Genomic DNA, 6345 nt, shown 5'->3' on the forward strand with positions numbered 1-6345 from the left:
TGTTTCTTCACAATATTTTTGTCAAAATCTACATTTTTTAGTATATGAAGTCACATAGCCAATAGCAGTTGGGTCATTCCGGTTTTCCCTTTTTTCTCTTGTACTATATGAAGTGTGTATATTTTTAAATTGGTAGACTGATGTTGCTAATAGTGCCACCATATATGTCTTTGCCGTCGCCCCCGCCATCGCCGCCATCTTCACATCTTGGTGTAGCTCAAACACTCGATATCGTGGTCGCGCTAGACATGCCCCCACAACACCGTCTGCATCGCTCAGAAGCTCGCGGAGGATGGGCACGAGGTGGGTGTGTAGATGCAGGTCGTCTCCGGCTGTGTGCTGGTAAACCATAATCTCTCCTTCTATCTCTTTATCACATGGGAATACCAGGTAGTGTCGATATGGGTACTGCCAGCATGAACGCACGCAAGAAAATGTGCTTATCTTTTCTTTTCTTTTGAGTTTGGAAACTGGCTAGCAGTTTCAGTTTGCAGCGCAAAAAGGCTGATGCCCTACTAAAACTGTCATTCTCTTTAGGTTTTGGTAACAGCTTGAAGGTGAAGATTAAAATCTTCAAAATAGTAGCGCTACTTTGTAATACTACTATAAATATACTCAGTTGTCTTGATGTATGATTGGATTGCAGTGACACAATTTCTCAAAACTGGCATGATGCTCCGAGAACAATGCTTCCTATTTACAAGGAGCTTTTATGAGCTGGCCTAACGATATGGGTCTTCAGGTTAGATACAGTTATCTACATTTACTTTTCTTTTCTATTGCTGGGTAATCTTCTTATGCCATCATTTTCTCAATATTTTTATGGTGCAGGTATCTGGTCCCGAGCTGATGGAGACAAGATCGGTTGCTGCTTCTGCTTTCGATTGTAAGTGAATCCTTTGATGAGAGTGCTTTTTTTGCTCTCTTGATACTACATCTGATTCACATATTTAGTCTATCCTTGTTTGAGAAATTGTTCACTAGTGGGGACAGGGCCTATAGTCCCGGTTCACCAACCGGGACCAAAGAGGCGGGACTAAAGGCCTAACCTTTAGTCCGGGCCCTGTTCCAAGCCGGGACCAAAGGTGCTTCACGTGGGCGCCTCGGAGCACCCTCAAGGGCAGGCCCTTTAGTCCCGGGTCTTAACACGGACCGGGACTAAAGAGTTTCTGCAGATTTTGTTTATTTTAGGGTTTTAGGGTTTTAGGGTTTAGGTGTTCGGGAGATTAACGTGATGCCTCGTTTGGTGTTCGGGAATTAGTTTTCATATAATTCTAAATATACATATTTATGCATATATATATAAGATTAACTTATCTGACAAGTGAGCATATATATACAATTATATGGAGATCTGAATTATCGGGACTAGAGCTCGTCTATTCGATTACATGGACCAACATCAGTAATGGCCCCTAGCTACACTAAATCGTCCTTTGTCATCTATAGCTTCCGTCCTCAGAAAGGTCGCAAGCTCCTCTGCAACTGCAATCGCGCTTGGCTCTGGTAGGTACTTCTCCCTCATGGGCGTGTACTATATAAGAAGAGGAGATGAATATGAATATCAATCATGATAACAAAGAATGGAGGGTAAAAATAGAGGTGTGAATGTTCATTGCTTACGTCGTATCTGTAATCCTTGTGCTCAGAGGTAAACGTGCGAATGGTCTCGCAAACATAGTATCCGCATAGATGCGTCTCCCATGGCTGCTGGTCGCACTTTACGAGAATAGAATATATATAATCAAAATAATAATCTAGCATCATAAATGTATTGAAAATAGAAGTATATCATACTACTACTTACCTGAGCCGCTCTAAAGGTCACCTTCTCATGCTCGATACCGGGAGTCACGCACTTGAACCGCTTCCAAACCCTGCCCAACAAGGAAAATGATTTGCTAAGTTTTCAATTACTTGATATATCAGAAAATCATCGAAAGAGACCGATAGAGCGCAAGAATGATTGAAATTACCCTTGGAGCATGTCCTGTAGGCTTTAGAATTGTTCCAAGGGTCTCGATAATGGGTCGAAGGCATCAACTCTTCCCTTATCAATTTGAATGTCCACCAGAATCCAATGGTAGCTGCACATGTATATATATATATATATATGTGTGTGTGTCAGTAACTTATCAATTACACTTATAAGTGAATGGACACAACAGAGTAAAGACCCTCACTTGAAGTTGTATGGAAACAGTATGTGGTCACAGAATTTTTGATCTGTTAGAAACCTTAGAAGGTTTTCCTCCGTCTCCTTGGGTTTATAAGTTAGCGTCGCTATATGTATTTTATCTGGGTCAATAAACCCAATATTTAGGATTTTCCTACTTTTACATTCCAGAATCTTCATTCTGCATAATAGAGTACAAGTTATATGTAGACAATGAATTGAAATAACTAAACAAGTTATATGTACACAACGAATTGAAAAACTTACAAACAATAGCACCTCATAAGCGATTTGTCGAGGGCGTCGGCATTGTACATCTGGAAGAGTTCATCAAAGTCGATATGGATTTCTTCGGGGTGGCTGTAGTACTCCCATGGGACACGCGCCACGATCATCGTTCTCCCATTCTTTGATTCACTTAAGTACCATGTATGCAAGTAACGCATATTTGTTGGGAGATCATCTTTGCTGACCTAAGGTGCTCCCATGACAAACTGTGGCTTAGGGGCTACCACAGCCTTGGGTAACATGTCGTCTTGGGAAGCCAGAACGTCTTCAACCGGGATGCCCCATTCATCCGCCCACTTCTTTGCTAATTCCAAATCTTGCCCCTGCACCAAAGAGGGAACATTCTCGGGTAACACCCTGAGGGTGGGATCGATTGTTTGGCATGTTGTCCAAGCTGAGGAACGTCTGATCTTTTTTTGCGTGTAGTTGAACTTGATTTGCTCCCACTTGCACTTGCACGTGATCTGCTCTTTTTCCCTTCCTTCTGCAATGTGCGTGTATAGTCATCAGGCTTATGGTGTAAGTCATACTGTGATGGAAGGGTCATGAAGTATTTTGCATATGCTATTTGCTTCTCGGTGTACTCCGGGCGGGGCTCGGGTTCCTTCTTTTTCATCTGCGCATCATAATGTTCCTTTGCTATCCTGGCGTTTTCCTCGTCGGTACGATCATAAGGTCTATAGGAAGATTAGCATGAGGTACCTTTGGGAGGGGCGACAGTTTGCGCTTTGGGGAGCTCTGTTGCTTAGAACTCATCGACGGAGCGTTCTTGCTGGCACGCTTCCGCTTAGTATCCTTAGCGGGCGGCGGCGGAGACGGATGACCCAAGTCCAGTGGCGGTGATCGACATGGACTCGTGTTGTGCTGGTCGTCCTCATGTGGAGGGCTTGGAGGTGATGGAGGTGTTGGTGACCTGCGACGACTCGGAGGCGGTGTTCTCCTTGGGGCCGAGCCTGGAAGCTTGATGTAGTTCTTGTCCCATAGGATGACTCCACCCAGTACTTCTCCGAGTGTCCTCTCATCTTCGGGTCCAGCTATGTCGAGCTCCATATCATGAAACCCCGCCATGATTTCATTCACCCTGACTTTAGCAAAGCTAGCTGGAATCTCATGGCCATGCCAACGTGCATCAGGGCCAGAAGGTAAAGCTTGTCCGACGACCACCTTCATGGATATGTTCTTGAATTTCTGATGGAGTTCACATGATGTTGACTCCTTGATTCCATCCACGGGGTAGCCGGGACCGCCCTCTATCATTCTTCGTGCATCGTCGGGCGGGGCCTCAGATTCAGCCATGCTGCTTTTCCGCTTAGATGGGGCAACGGTAATATCGAGTGGAGGATCTTCCTGGCGCGCTACTCCTCTAAGCTCATCAATCTGCTTATGTTGCTCGTTAAGCCTGGCAAGCAACTGGTTGAACTTGTCATTCTCCTCATCCTGCTGTCGCTTCATTGCTCTCGCTCGGCTTCTGTAAGTGTCTTGGTCTCTGGCAAACCCAAGCCACCACGGGAAAGAAGGACCGAAGCCTCGCGTTCGTCCTCCATGTTCGTCATTGCCGAGAACCAGTGTGAGCAAATCTTTCTCTCTATCTGCAGTGAACTGTCTTTTTCCCTCCTTAATTTCATTCACTATCTTTTTCCAATTCTCCCTGGGTATCCTAAGACCGTCACTGCAGATGAGGTCCCCTATTTCTTCGTCGTACGAACCACCATGCGCAAGGAACCAATTTCTTGCTCTCAATTCCCACTCATCATGGATGGGTTCAGGTATGATGCCTTTAGCTAGCAGATCTTGCTCTTTATTATCCCACTTTGGGATGGCAGTCTCATAGCCCCCTGGCCCCAACGTGTGGTGATATTTCTTCTTGTCAGCATTTTTCTTGTTCTTTTCTGATAATGCCTTGGCATCTTCTGACTCCTTGTACTCTTGAAATGCCTTCCAGTGATTCGCCTGCTTGGCTAGATACCCCTCGAATACTAGCACTTTCTTTGTCTTCCTAGTTTTTCCATAGCTTCTTCTTCCAGCTACAGAACAGTTCGGCCATCTTCTTTAGAGTCCACTGCTTGACTTTGGCCCTCAGTTTTTTTGCGGCTCTTCATTCTCACATTCTGGCAGGTTGAAATGTGACATGAGATCATTCCAAAGATTATCTTTGTACCTTTCGGCGACATAGTCACTATCGGCTGCCCCTTTGCGCTTGTTCCACTCCCGAACGCTGATCGGGAGGTGATCCCTAACGAGAACTCCGCATTGCTTCTTGAATGTGTCAGCAGCATTCTTAGGAAGCTTGGGTTCGCCCGTAGGCAATATCACCTCAAAGGTGTAATGCGTCCGTGCATCCAACTTTTTAGTCGGGCCTCGTTTCGTAGCTTTGCTGGATGTGGAGGCCTAAGAGGGAGAAAAAATCGTCAAATGAATGTATATGTATACAATATAGAGATATCTCCAATATTTTTCACATATTACAAGTGATTGTCGAACTTCATATGTATACCTCGCCGGACTTTATTATTTCTCCACCGGCTTCTCCATCAGTGGAGCTATCACCTTCTCCGTCATTGGACCTATCTCCTGCCCCATCGGCTTCATCTTCATGTCGGTCGACCTCCATTCCATATCCGGAGGGGTTTAGATATGACGACGGAGATTCAGCTGGTTCAACATCGGGGCCGTCTTTGATTATATCTTCGAGAAGTTCTTCCTCTTCGAGGTTCCTGATATGTGGATCCATAGTTCTGCAAAAAACGGACATTTGATTAACTAATAAACTAACAAACTATATAAGAGGGGTTGGAAACTTCGAAGTATCGTTTTATATAGGAGGACCTTTAGTCCCGGGTCGTGGTTCCACCCGGGACTCCTAGATTTCTGCATAGTGCTCTCTAATTTTAGTATTCAAAGTAGGAGTATTTTTCCAATTTGAGCATTCAATAAGCAAAACCAAATCGTAAAATAAAGTAGTATTCAAATTAGCATGCATTCAATTATAAGCAAAACTACATCATCTCTTGTGTCCGTACATCATCGAATATTATCACTAATACTCCTCGAATACTATCATACATATAGCATCACTAATACAGCTAGAACCGTAGCGCCCGACGGGTATCGTCGCGGGCGGTGGACACCCAAAGAGAAGGAACCATCACAGGATCATACCTCCAGTGAGATCCCTGAAATACGTGCCAGGTATGGTCGAACCTGCCCTCCAACGCAACCACGTAGCGACGGACGTCCTCATCCTCCTCGCTGACACGGTGACGTACCACCTCCGCGGTGTCCGGAAGCCTCGGCACCGTCACTGGCCCACGCGACCGCCACCAAACAAGGATCGAGTCAACAACGGGCTGGCTCCTCACCAACCTACGCCCCCCGGAAGGTAGCACCTCCCAATACCAGCCGGGCGGAGCCCAGTCCCGGACATGGCCCCTCTGATCAAGCAGGTGTCCTCCGCCGAGTCGACGACGAGGATGCGGGATAGGCATCGTAAAATGAACTAAAAAAATAAACTAGTTCTATTAATTTTCTTGCCAAAAATAAACTAATTGTATATATAGTAACATAAAGTAGTAACCCTAACCTAATTCTAAATATTACTAACCCTAATAATCTAGCACAAACATAATAACAATAGGAATTAAATGACAAAAAAATCTTCTTCTCCTCCTCTTCTTCTTCCTTTTCTTCTCCTCTTCTTCTACTCCTCCTCCTCTTCTTCTACTTCTCCTCCTCCTCTTCTTCTACTTCTCCTCCTATTCTTCTCCTGATCTCTAGCTACACGATGGGATTTGGTGTCACGATGGGATTTTGAACATTGACTTCCATTTTTATTTTCCCTCCGACGATTGACTCTCTTTTTCAACAGACAATCATCCAAGCTA

This window comes from Hordeum vulgare, chromosome 6H (assembly GCF_904849725.1).
Source record: "Hordeum vulgare subsp. vulgare chromosome 6H, MorexV3_pseudomolecules_assembly, whole genome shotgun sequence".
Lineage (NCBI taxonomy): Eukaryota > Viridiplantae > Streptophyta > Magnoliopsida > Poales > Poaceae > Hordeum > Hordeum vulgare.